Source organism: Triticum dicoccoides, chromosome 5B (assembly GCF_002162155.2).
Source record: "Triticum dicoccoides isolate Atlit2015 ecotype Zavitan chromosome 5B, WEW_v2.0, whole genome shotgun sequence".
Taxonomy (NCBI): Eukaryota; Viridiplantae; Streptophyta; class Magnoliopsida; order Poales; family Poaceae; genus Triticum; species Triticum dicoccoides.
In genome coordinates this window covers 545,195,364-545,209,289 of record NC_041389.1, presented here as the reverse complement: position 1 = coordinate 545,209,289, position 13,926 = coordinate 545,195,364, and positions in this window count along the sequence as shown.

The following is a 13,926-nucleotide window of genomic DNA, read 5'->3' as shown; positions in this document are numbered from 1 at the left end:
ATAGGGCCTTCATAACATGTTCGCTCCCGCTGCAACGCACGGGCATGTTTTCTAGTTATATATCGTGATTGAATATTGCCTTCAAGTATAATGTGATGATTATACCACGTGATTAAAATTCTAGATTTATGTATAATTGCATCAATCACTACTACTAGTGTCAAAATCGAGGGGCACAGCAACGCATGCCTTTGACAATCTAGCACGTAATACAAGTTTCCCACCAGCTAAGGAAAAAAGATGTTACAACTAGCAAGAAAGAAGACTACCCTGGATCAAATAAAACAAAGTAATACTCCGAGCATTAATTCATGCACTAGAAACAACCAAAGATGGCTAGCACGCATCGGTGGGTGGCAGGTCGGCGACTCGAGCGGTGGCATGCTTGTTGCGGAAGGGCCCGTCCTCCCGTAGAAGCAGGCAGATGAAGCCAAGGGCGATGGGCAGAAATGGCGCTCCCAGGACCCCAAAGAAGATCTTGTCGAACCTGATGGCGCGGGTAAACACGTGTGTGTAGGAGATCACAGCGGAGAAGGCGAAGATGCCGAGGGAGAAGACCGCGATATAGACCAAGATCCAGCCCACGCACAGGTCGGCCGCCTCCTCTTCCTCCGCCGTCATCACGCGGTAGTTGCTTCTCGACGATGTCATCTCTTCCTATTTAGAATTGATCGAACGCGCCTCTTGTAGTCGTAAATAAAGAAGCTTCGTGCCGCCAGGTGATTAAATCGAGCTGCCTACGGGAGATGAAGCCCTAGCGGCAGCCGGACGGAGGATGTAATACGTACAGTAATACGTATTTTGTTTTCTGGGGGACAGGCGGGGGCGTATTAACGGGCCAGGCACCAGTGCTTACAAGGACATTTGACTCTTGGGCTAAAAGACGCCAGGTACCAGGCCATACGTACCTGGGCCAAAAATGTCTGTTAACAATATCATCTTTTTATAGCAAATGATTCTGATTCTCAAAAAAAAAAAGCAAATGATTCTAAATCCCTAAAAAAAGCAAATGATTCTAAAAAAATCAAACAATTAATATTAGGGTCCCGTTAACTGCCACACGTGTGGTGTATCGGGTAGTTGTGCCACACGCCTCGTGTGGCATGGACAGCAACCAGCCCACACACCTACGTGTGGGCAAAACAACTAATGACCACACACATCTTTTTTTTCCTCCCGAACCCTCTCACACGCGTGTGTGTGGGCGTTGTGCGTGTGGGCGAAGTTGATAACGCCCACACGCCCGTATGTCAGGCCTCGTACCATCCTGGTCTCGCACGCGACGCGTGACGCCCACCGCGCGCCCGCAGTTGCCATGGTCCAGACCCTCGTCCATGTTCGTTTAACTGCAGTTGCCATGTCGCTGAACTACGGTTGCCATGTCGGACAACTGCAGTTGCCATGGTTGCTCAACTGCAGTTGTCATGTATGGTCTGATCTAATGTAGTTGCCATGATTTCATAACTTTAGGAGTTGCCACATACTAACACTAGGCAGTTGAGAGAGTTGCCATGTGCTCACAAGCATGCCAGGGCAGTTGCCATGTAAAAAGGAAGAGTTGCCATATGCTAACGTGCACGTTAGGGCAGTTGCCATGTACGTGCACGTTGGGGCAGTTGCCATATACCATGCAAAAACACATGGCAACTCGGTAAAAGAGAGTTGTCATCTGCTTACGTGCATACTAGGCAGTTGCCGTGTACCCTGCAAAAACACATGGCAACTCGGGTAAAAAAAGAGAGTTGCCACCTGCTTATAAAGCACACTAGGGGCAGTTGCCATGTGCGCTGCAAAAACACATGGCAACTAGCAGCTGGGGTGTGGGAGAGGAGACGGGCGTGTAGGCGAGATGGCAAATGCCCACACACCAGCCCTTGTGCATGACTGAAAACTGGTGTGTGGGTGAACTGCTAAACGCCCACACATCGGCCCCTCAGTGTGGTAAAACGGATATGTGGGTGAACTATGTCACACATCACACGCACGCCTTGTCCTACGTGGCACAGAAAATCAGCCAGATTATGCCAAGATTCGTGCATATAGTACTGAACTGTGATGGATGCGTGTGGTCGAGATGGTCAACGCCCACACGTGTGGGCGTTAACATTTCCGTAATATTATCGACCAAATCTTATAGGTGCCCGCTATAAGCTTATTCCAAATGTTTTTTCTGCTTTCCTAGATGAATATGCACTTGGTGATACTTGGTTTGCGTTTTGGTGCGATGCTAAATAATATCCTCTTGCCTGGATGCCCGACATGTGGGATTTCTCACGAGGGGGTGTGTGATTCAGACTATGGGTTAGATCTTGTGTTTTGCTAGGTTGTAGGCGGCATGTAGCTTTCACCCTGGTCTGCGATCCTGATGGGGTGTGGAGATGCCCAGTTCTGCATCATCAAGGAAGCACGTCGTTTGATCTGTCAATGGTTGTGTGTTGGCAGTGTATATGTAGTGGTCGATGGTAGTTTGTAAGAAACTGTGAGTTCTATTAATGAAAATAGGAGAGAGAGCTCTTTTTTTCAACAAAAAAAGTATTCCAAATCGTCATGTAATGCACGGGGTAGCTAGCAAACTTGCACTAAACTCATGCAGTTGGGTCGACCCACTGCGGGGTGGAGCGCATTTTTTCTTACTTTCTTTTATTTCTTTTGCTTTTTCTTCCATTTAATATTGTTTCAATTTTTCATTTTTCAGATATTAATTTTATTTAATTCCATACTGTGTTTAACATATTTACTTTAGTTTTGTATATCTAACTAAAAAGTGAAAGTAAAATATATAAAAATGTGCTCATATTTTGATAAAAAATGTTCATTAAATTTTAAAAAGCATCCATGTATTTTTAAGACGGCATGTACCCGATGAAACCCAACTTCTTTGAAATCTGTAATCTTTGCTTCTGAGATGTTGGATCGACAATGGATGCATACAGGTAGTGGATGCGATGGTATAGGAGATAACTTTAACCAACTCATATTTCTTCAGAATTCTCACAATTCTATATATATGTGGTTGTGTGCATCGAATGCAGAGGCCCGGGGGTTATCCTCTTCTTCGGGGAAAAAATCATGTCAAAGCCTATCACCTCAAATGATCACCGGGAGTTCCTTTCTCTCCAAAGATCACCGGGAGGGTGATCCTTCTCAGAGGATTGTGGTTCTCGTTGTCTGTGGGAGGAGCCCGTAAAACAACTCCGTCGAGGTGGATCCTTCGTGGTATTTGCATTTGCTCCAAAGTCTGCATTAGGATTAAACTAAAGAGCTCCCTCCGTCTACCAAAACTCGATGTACCATGTCCTTTGATCTCATGGGTGCTGCTACTAGTGGATATTGTCCTAGATGAGGAGGGTTCTCCGGGTAGCCCGTCCCATGGAATTGGATGGTCATCCTGCCGGAGTAGGGTCTCGGGCATGGTGAGCCTGGTACCACTGCAACCATATTCCTAGCGACCACTTTTTCTTCCCTCCTGGAATTGTAGGATTGAGCCTCCCCAAAAGGTGGTTTGCACCGGACGGAGCTACACAAGCCAGATGTAACGCCCCAAGACCGACGATCTAGAAGACTTTCATATTCTTGTGACCTTCATGTGTTTTTATTTGTGCTTGCTCTATTTATTTTTGCATTGCATCATGTCATCATGCCAGCATGTCATTTAATTTTTAAACCTCAACTAAATAAATTGCATAGATCTTTTGATCTATTTAAATCGAGGGAATTCACATGGTGATTTCTCTTTATAACATATCCTCCCAATATTTTAGGGAGCTACAATAAATATTCCATTCGTTTGGAATCATCCCAAACAAACTAGCATTTAAAACCACTCTCGTTTCCGAATATTCTAACCTTGATCTTTCTCCAATTTGCTCCGGTTCAAGTTGTCATGCTTTGGAATATGTCAAAGTAGATCCATGTCAGTTTTGAGCTCAACTTGTATTTATTTGCCTTACCAAATAAATATATCTGCACTTCCCTTTTTGTATAAAAGGAAATAACCTGTTTCTTTTCCTTTTAAAGCCGATCAGGCCCCTGGCCATTTTCCTCCCATCGGACTGGCCCAGCGAGCTTTGCAGCCCAACTAGCCGATTCGGCCCACCTAATCCTCAGCCCACCTATACCTAAACCCTAGCCCCTCGCTCAGCCCGATCCCCATTCTCTCGATCCCCTCCCTCCAGCGCCGCCACAGGGGAGGAGCCCCTCGTACCAGTGCCCGATCCCCATCGCCTCCTCATGTCCCTTATCGTGCAGCGCCCGATCTCCTCGCTGCTGCTTCCGCCATGGCGTCGTGCCCTGCTTCTCCTCCCGCGCCGACGCCCTCCTTCGGCTGCTCGTGCCTGCAGCTCCATCCGCGAGCTCGTGCAGCCATGGCGCCACAGGAGCCCCACACCCGACCCCCTCGCCGAGGCCATGGCCGCCGCTGTGCCTTCTTGCCTCTGCGCCTTGCTCCCTCCTGCCGCCAAGCGTCGTCACGCCCCTGCCGTCCCCGCGTCCTGCTGCCTCCTAGAGTGTCGCGCCGTCGCCATTCGTCTTCAACCGCGGGAGCGCAGTCCTCCTCCAACCCCGTCCAGAATCCGGCTCGCCTCCGCCACCCTTGCCCGTTCCCGGCCAGATCTAACTCCGGTGGCCCGTCCCCGTCGGAGTTGACCTCCACAGCAGGCCGCCCGCGAAGCCTCAGGAGCAGTGTCACTGCTGCCTTGCTTCTGCATTATTCGCCAAGTCCCGCTGGAGGGCACGCGCGAGCCCGCGTTGACTTCCCCTGCTCCACCAGCCTTCAACCTCGACGCCCTGACCGAGACCAACAAGTACCACTACGTGGATTCGCCAAGTCCGACTACAAAGCGAAGACCATGCACCACTACTGTTCCTGTGGATTTTGGCAAGTACCCCTACGCACGGATATGCCAAGGTCGACTACGCCTGATGATACGACAAGTACCTCTACCGATGACCCGAATGTCTACGACCCATATACAACTACCGTCGCCAAGATCGCGAGTACCTCTACCATCGCCGTGAATGACTACTTCCACGACATCTGTGAACCACTACTTCCACTACCGCCGCGAGAACGACTACTTCCACTACGGCCCGTGTACCACTACTTCCTTCGTTGAACTCGACCCGCTCCGAAACGCACGCTTCGAAGGTATAAACCCGAGACGACGCCCGCGAACGAATGCATGTGTGTTGTATGAGATGCTCATGTTGCACCGTGTCCGAATTGTCATTGCAAGTTCCTCCTCGTTTGCCATGCCGTCGACCCGTGGGAACCCGGTAATCCGGGATCACCCCACCATCTTTTGCATGTTCCGCACATCCGCACACTTGCTCTTTTGCACCGGTATCTCAATGAGTTGTTGGATCATCGAAATGTTGCCGTGGCACCATTTTCGTTGTCGTTGCCGTGGCACCCCTTTCGTTCCGCCATGGTGACCAAATGCTTCATAACATGCTCATGTCAACATTTTCATAAAATTGCATAAAACCTTGATTATGTCATCCGCATCATGTTAACAAAATTTAAATGGTTAAAATTGTGTTTGCATTAAATTGCTAAATGACATGGGGATTTTCCGGAATTATCGTTTGTTGTTTCCGACCTCACTTAAACTTGCCTAGCTAGATAGTTTTATTATGCTTCACCCCTTGCCATGTTTAATAATATTTAATGTTGTTGGGTACATAAACGAGAGCGAACTAAATAAATGGATGTGGTGTTTCGTCAATATGCAACTCGTTGCATATTGAGCTCCACTTAACTTGTAGTGTTGTTTGTGCATATTGCCATGCCATGCCTCTTTAAACCGGACATGCATCATACTTGATTGTGCATCATACCATGTTTATGCTTGTGTGTTTACCATGTTGTTTGCTTCTTTCTGGTTTGCTTCTCTTGATAGATTCGTTTTCGTTCCGGAGTTGTGAGGATTCGTTCGACTACGTTCGTTTGTCTTCTTCATGGACTCGTTCTTCTTCCTTGCGGGATCTCAAACAAGATGACTATTACCCTTGATATCACTTCTATCTTTGCTTGCTAGTTGCTTCGTTCTATTGCTATGCTGCGCTACCTATCACTTGTTTACCATGCCTCCCATATTGCCATGTCAGCCTCTAACCTTTTCATCCTTCCTAGCAAACCGTTGCTTGGCTACGTTACTGCTTTGCTCAGCCCCTCTTATAGCATTGTTAGTTGCAGGTGAAGTTGAAAATTGCTCCATGATGGACAGGATTATGTTGGTATATCACAATATCTTTTATTTAGTTAATGCGTCTATATACTTGGTAAAGGGTGAAAGGCTCGGCCTTATGCCTGGTGTTTTGTTCCACTCTTGCCGCCCTAGTTTCCGTCATACCGGTGTTATGTTCCTTGATTTTGTGTTCCTTACGCGGTTGGGTGATTTATGGGACCCCCTTGACAGTTTGCTTTGAATAAAACTCCTCCAGCAAGGCCCAACATTGGTTTTAACATTTGCCACCTAAGCCTTTTTCCCTTGGGTTCTGCAGACTCAAGGGTCATCTTTATTTTGCCCCCCGGGCCAGTGCTCCTCCGAGTGTTGGTCCAAACTAGAGCATCGTGCGGGACCATTCCTTGGCAACTTGGATTACGTCGGTACTTGTACGCTTCGCTTATCCGGTGTGCCCTGAGAACGAGATATGTGCAGCTCCTATCGGGATTTGTCGGCATAGTCGGGTGGTCTTGCTGGTCTTGTTTTACCATTGTTGAAATGTCTTGTAAACCGGGATTCCGAGTTTGATCTGGACTTCCTGGGAGAAGGAATATCCTTCGTTGACCGTGAGAGCTTATGATGGGCTAAGTTGGGAACCCCTGCAGGGTATTATCTTTCAAAAGTCGTGCCCGCGGTTATGTGGCAGATGGGAATTTGTTAATGTCCGGTTGTAGAGAACTTGACACTTGACTTAATTAAAACGCATCAACCGTGTGTGTAGCCGTGATGGTCTCTTTTCGGCGGAGTCCGAGAAGTGAACACGGTTTTGGGTTATGTTTGACGTAAGTAGTTTCAGGATCACTTCTTGATCACTTCTAGCTTCTCGACCGTTCCGTTGCTTCTCTTCTCGCTCTTATTTGCGTATGTTAGCCACCATATTTGCTTAGTGCTTGCTGCGACTCCACCTCATTACCACTTCCTACCCATAAGCTTAAATAGTCTTGATCTCGCGGGTTTTGAGATTGCTGAGTTCTCGTGACTCACCAGATACTATCACAATAGTTGCAGGTGCCGATGATACTAGTGCAGGTGATGCAACCGAGCTCAGATGGGAGCTCAACGCAGATCTTGGTCGTTGCTATGTTTCATTTCATGTTGATCAGTAGTGGAGCCCAGTTGGGACGATCGGGAATCTAGCAGTGGGGTTATCTTCTTTTCTTTTGGCTTCGTCCGTAGTCAGACTATGTGTGTACTCTGAATGATGTATGAATTATATGTTCATTGTGTGAAGTGGCGATTGTAAGCCACCTCTTTATCCCATTCTTGTTCATTACATGGGATTGTGTGAAGATGACCCTTCTTCCGACAAAACCACAATGCGGTTATGCCTCTAAGTCGTGCGTCGACACGTGGGAGATATAGCCGCATCGTGGGTGTTACAAGTTGGTAATCAGAGCCATCCCCGACGTAGGAGCCCCCTGCTTGATCAAATCGCTGACGTTGTTGAGTCTAGAACTAAAATGTTTTGAGTCTTAGGATTATATATATCGGAGAGTAGGATTCTTTTTACTCCTCAGTCCCTTCGTCGCTCTAGTGAGGTCTCCTGACGTAGATGTTTTGTCTTTCCTCGCCTCAAATTTCACTAAAAAAAATTAGGATCACGCGGGTATCTTGGGATCGTTCCGATATTCTTATGACGAGAACTTTGTTCTTGGTGCCTCCTGACATTTAGGGGTTGTGGAAGTGTCCCGGGGAGTTGAGCTCCGAGGTGTTGTCGTCATAATTTTATCGTTGCAGTTCTGGAATACCTGAGTTTTGCCGACATCGAAAATCTCTTTTATGCAGTTGTTGGTGAGATAACCTCGACGCCAGCCAGTACTGGGGCGGGAGTTCAGGAGTATTGCCATAGCTCGTATAATGGATGCTTTTCGAAGGTTGAGGTACATGATTTCCGAAGGTTTCTTGGTTATGTGTTGATGGATGGATACAGCTTGGATGTAGGGATTGTTAGTTTTGGGTGAGATATATATTGCTTCCCCTGTATCCCCAACACCAGATTGCATAACCAGAAAGTTTCGGGAGTTTTATAGGTGGGAATTCAAGTAGCTCTAGTTTTTTCTTTCCGACAGATGCATGATATGAGATTGGGGTTCGACGTCTAGTGGTCCGCCTATCCACGGTCGTTTTAACAGTGGTCTCGTTGTGTCTTAAAGAACCCTTGGCTATGCTGGTTCGGGGACGCTTCGTATGTCATGTGCACTGCCTTGTACATGATGGTGCTATACGATCGAGCCCGTCTGGGCCCCACCACGAAAATTTTAGATGGAATCTCTATCATATGTTTGTTCCGGCTTATTTCTGCAAGCCAATTCTTTGTTTTGTTTTGAGTTGTGATATTGGAGTTGCTTCGAAGTCAAATGTTTAATCCATACCTTCCCTAAACGGTGTTCTCATATTGTTATGTGAATACTAATCCTTCTTGATCATCGAGGTCATCATGTTAATTCTTTTCCTACCGGCGTGCTTCTCTTCAAGTGGATCCGATCATTTCAACATTTGCGAGATCAATTCTAAGTTTTTTTTCAACGGTATCCATTCCATCTGCCCCAAGTTGCCTTTGTTTTTTTCCCGCCCTCCCACCCTTTTCTTCAAGGACTCAGATTTCTCAGTCAACTATCCATTTTATTCATGTGAAGTCTCTTCATTCTTTTCAATCAATGTTCTTACCTGGTAATTATCATTAAGTTGGCCACGAGTTTCAAGTTCATCATTCTTCGTTATTTTTCTTCTCCGGCGGATTCAATTCAAGCTTTCTTGATCATATCCTTTCCTCCTTTCGAATGTTTCCCATGCTGGTGCACCTCTCAATCACTCACCTTTTGCTATTCATCTGTTCCGGAGTGTTGCACATATCTCAGAAGATTTGTGTTTCCATTCTTAATCCATTCAAGCTATTTGGAGATTGTTATCTCATCAAGCCATTTAATTCGACCGGTACAATCTCTCTTTCAAGTAATCTTTTCCAACGGTGTTTCCTTTTTAGTGGGCCCATAACCCACATGTCTTTTCCCAGGATCTTACCTGACTCTTCTAATTTATCCAGAGCGATTCTCAAATTCTTTCAAAGTTTGATGTAAGAATGAATTTTCATCAGTCACATGCCTTCTCCAAGGTCGCTTTCAAATTCTTTTCATCTTTGGCTCAACCTTTCCTCTTTTAATCCTTCCGGGGTGTCTCAACAATTTTGGTGGTTCTCGTCGTCATTCTCAGCTTTGAAGACCGAAGAAGAGTTTCTCTTAAATCTTGTCCATTCTCTTGAAGATTCATGGTTCTAGCTTTATGCCATCCTCATAATTGTTTTTGATTGTGACAATTCTTTTCTTACCATCTGGAGCATTTCATGAGTTGTTTCCGTTTCTTTCCTCTGAAGGCCATCATGTCATAATTCTTCATTCTCAGCGTGCAGCTATCATTCTCCAAATCTTACCGGTGAATCGTTCAAATATCCTCTAATCAGTTCATGATCTCTTCGTTCTCAGGGATCTAAATCCCCTCAAGTATCTTCATTCGTTTTCCAATTCTTCCAGGTGAATTGTGCCTTTGCTACGTTCATTTTCAATTCTTACGGTGGTTCGTTCAAGATTTCACTTCCTTCGTTATCATATCAAATATTCGTTGTTTCCAAATCCCACCGGTGGTTCCATCAATACCTTCTCAAGTTTGCGCTATATCTCTCTTAATCCTTTCTAGAAGAATAAGTAGTATGCCAAATCCGTTGCTTGTCATCAGTTTAAATTGGTGAAGGATACGCATAACATAATTCTTATTATTGTTTCATCGAAGTAATCTAGTTTCTTCTTTACAGAGTTGTTCATCATGTCATTTTTCTCGGTTCGAGATGCTTCATCTTTTTTTTTCCGGAGTTCCAAGTTTTCCGCATTATCTCGTCGCGAAGCTCCATCTAAATCATCGCAAGGCTTCACCTTGTGCTTTCAACTTCTCTTTCTTTTTATCATCCTTTTATTACCGGAGTTCTTCATGGAGGCTCTACATGGTGGTTCGTCAAGGATTTTTTCATTCTTCAATTGTTCTTCAAGATTTCTCTCGAATCTAAGACCCGCCAAGCTATACTCTAAAATAAACATGGTGCTTAACACATGTTTTGTTTTGAGGAGTTCAAGCATTCTTCATCTTGCATCCGAAGTGCAATTCTTTCTACCTTATCTTTTGAGGTGGTGTTATATCATTCTTGACAATTTCCATTCATGTTTCATGATTCACATGTTGTCAAGAACGAGGTATTTTAAATCCATCAATCTCTTCGTTGGAGTTATCTTGGTATAGATTTCACCTAAAGCCTTCCCTAAGGAATGTTGTATTGTGGTGCTTATCAATGATCCAAGTTTTCTCCTATCCTCTCGGCAAAAGTAGTTTTCATCTCTTCTTTGATCTCAAACAAGCAATTGTTTTTCGTTAGTGGCAGAATTTCACCTCAAGTGTTGAGATGTTTTCCACAAGCCCACTACAAGCTTATTCATTTTGTTGTTGGTTTTTTCCAACAACCCCATTGTAACCTTCTTGGAAGGGTGCTTTCCAAGCTCATTTGTGGCAGAAGTTGGCATTTTCTTCTCCATTCTGTGATTTCCAATGATCTATCTTCTATTCTTTCTTCTAGAGGCATTGTGATGTTGCTCTCTTAACTCCCCTTCTCGTATTGAGGATCGTGTTCTTTTTGTGCTTATCCATTTAACCGGAGTTTCATGTTTTTTTCAAGTTCTTTTCATCTTATCAAGTTTTGCCTCTCTTTTCAACCGGATTACTGTCTGAAATCCTTCTTACCCCTTGTGTCATTCTTTCAATAGTTCCGGAGGCAGTGTGTTGTTGATTTCATCAAGTCTCATCCCATCTTCTCAAGTTCTTGTTCAATTCCTTCCATTTACAGTCAGAGTGCCGCCCTAGTTTCCTTCATACCGGTGTTATGTTCCTTGATTTTGCGTTCCTTACGCGGTTGGGTGATTTATGGGACCCCCTTGACAGTTTGCTTTGAATAAAACTCCTCCAGCAAGGCCCAACATTGGTTTTAACATTTGCCACCTAAGCCTTTTTCCCTTGGGTTCTGCAGACTCAAGGGTCATCTTTATTTTACCCCCGGGGCCAGTGCTCCTCCGAGTGTTGGTCCAAACTAGAGCATCGTGCGGGACCATTCCTTGGCAACTTGGATTACGTCGGTACTTGTACGCTTCGCTTATCCGGTGTGCCCTGAGAACGAGATATGTGCAGCTCCTATCGGGATTTGTCGGCATAGTCGGGTGGTCTTGCTGGTCTTGTTTTACCATTGTCGAAATGTCTTGTAAACCGGGATTCCGAGTTTGATCTGGTCTTCCTGGGAGAAGGAATATCCTTCGTTGACCGTGAGAGCTTATGATGGGCTAAGTTGGGAACCCCTGCAGGGTATTATCTTTCAAAAGTCGTGCCCGCGGCTATGTGGCAGATGGGAATTTGTTAATGTCCGGTTGTAGAGAACTTGACACTTGACTTAATTAAAACGCATCAACCGCGTGTGTAGCCGTGATGGTCTCTTTTCGGCGGAGTCTGAGAAGTGAACACGGTTTTGGGTTATGTTTGACGTAAGTAGTTTCAGGATCACTTCTTGATCACTTCTAGCTTCTCGACCGTTCCGTTGCTTCTCTTCTCGCTCTTATTTGCGTATGTTAGCCACCATATTTGCTTAGTGCTTGCTGCGACTCCACCTCATTACCACTTCCTACCCATAAGCTTAAATAGTCTTGATCTCGCGGGTTTTGAGATTGCTGAGTCCTCGTGACTCACCAGATACTATCACAATAGTTGCAGGTGCTGATGATACTAGTGCAGGTGATGCAACCGAGCTCGGATGGGAGCTCAACACAGATCTTGGTTGTTGCTATGTTTCGTTTCATGTTGATCAGTAGTGGAGCCCAGTTGGGACGATCGGGAATCTAGCAGTGGGGTTATCTTCTTTTCTTTTGGCTTCGTCCGTAGTCGGACTATGTGTGTACTCTGAATGATGTATGAATTATATGTTCATTGTGTGAAGTGGCGATTGTAAGCCACCTCTTTATCCCATTCTTGTTCATTACATGGGATTGTGTGAAGATGACCCTTCTTCCCACAATGCGGTTATGCCTCTAAGTCGTGCTTCGACACGTGGGAGATATAGCCGCATCGTGGGTGTTACAAGTTGGTAATCAGAGCCATCCCCGACGTAGGAGCCCCCTGCTTGATCAAATCGCTGACGTTATTGAGTCTAGAACTAAAATGTTTTGAGTCTTAGGATTATATATATCGGAGAGTAGGATTCTTTTTACTCCTCAGTCCCTTCGTCGCTCTAGTGAGGTCTCCTGACGTAGATGTTTTGTCTTTCCTCGCCTCAAATTTCACTAAAAAAAATTAGGATCACGCGGGTATCTTGGGATCGTTCCGATATTCTTATGACGAGAACTTTGTTCTTGGTGCCTCCTGACATTTAGGGGTTGTGGAAGTGTCCTGGGGAGTTGAGCTCCGAGGTGTTGTCGTCATAATTTTATCGTTGCAGTTCTGGAATACCTGAGTTTTGCCGACATCGAAAATCTCTTTTATGCAGTTGTTGGTGAGATAACCTCGACGCCAGCCAGTACTGGGGCGGGAGTTCAGGAGTATTGCCATAGCTCGTATAATGGATGCTTTTCGAAGGTTGAGGTACATGATTTCTGAAGGTTTCTTGGTTATGTGTTGACGGATGGATACAGCTTGGATGTAGGGATTGTTAGTTTTGGGTGAGATATATATTGCTTCCCCTGTATCCCCAACACCAGATTGCATAACCAGAAAGTTTCGGGAGTTTTATAGGTGGGAATTCAAGTAGCTCTAGTTTTTTCTTTCCGACAGATGCATGATATGAGATTGGGGTTCGACGTCTAGTGGTCCGCCTATCGACGGTCGTTTGTACAGTGGTCTCGTTGTGTCTTAAAGAACCCTTGGCTATGCTGGTTCGGGGACGCTTCGTATGTCATGTGCACTGCCTTGTACATGATGGTGCTATACGATCGAGCCCGTCTGGGCCCCACCACGAAAATTTCAGATGGAATCTCTATCATATGTTTGTTCCGGCTTATTTCTGCAAGCCAATCCTTTGTTTTGTTTTGAGTTGTGATATTTGAGTTGCTTCGAAGTCAAATGTTGAATCCATACCTTCCCTAAACGGTGTTCTCATATTGTTATGTGAATACTAATCCTTCTTGATCATCGAGGTCATCATGTTAATTCTTTACCTACCGGCGTGCTTCTCTTCAAGTGGATCCGATCATTTCAACATTTGCGAGATCAATTCTAAGTTTTTTTTCAACGGTATCCATTCCGTCTGCCCCAAGTTGTCTTTGTTTTTTTCCCGCCCTCCCACCCTTTTCTTCAAGGACTCAGATTTCTCAGTCAACTATCCATTTTATTCATGTGAAGTCTCTTCATTCTTTTCAATCAATGTTCTTACCTGGTAATTATCATTAAGGTGTCCAGGAGTTTCAAGTTCATCATTCTTCGTTATTTTTCTTCTCCGGTGGATTCAATTCAAGCTTTCTTGATCATATCATTTCCTCCTTTCGAATGTTTCCCATGCTGGTGCACCTCTCAACCACTCACCTTTTGCTATTCATCTGTTCCGGAGTGTTGCACATATCTCAGAAGATTTGTGTTTCCATTCTTAATCCGTTCAAGCTATTTGGAGATTGTTATCTCATCAAGCCAT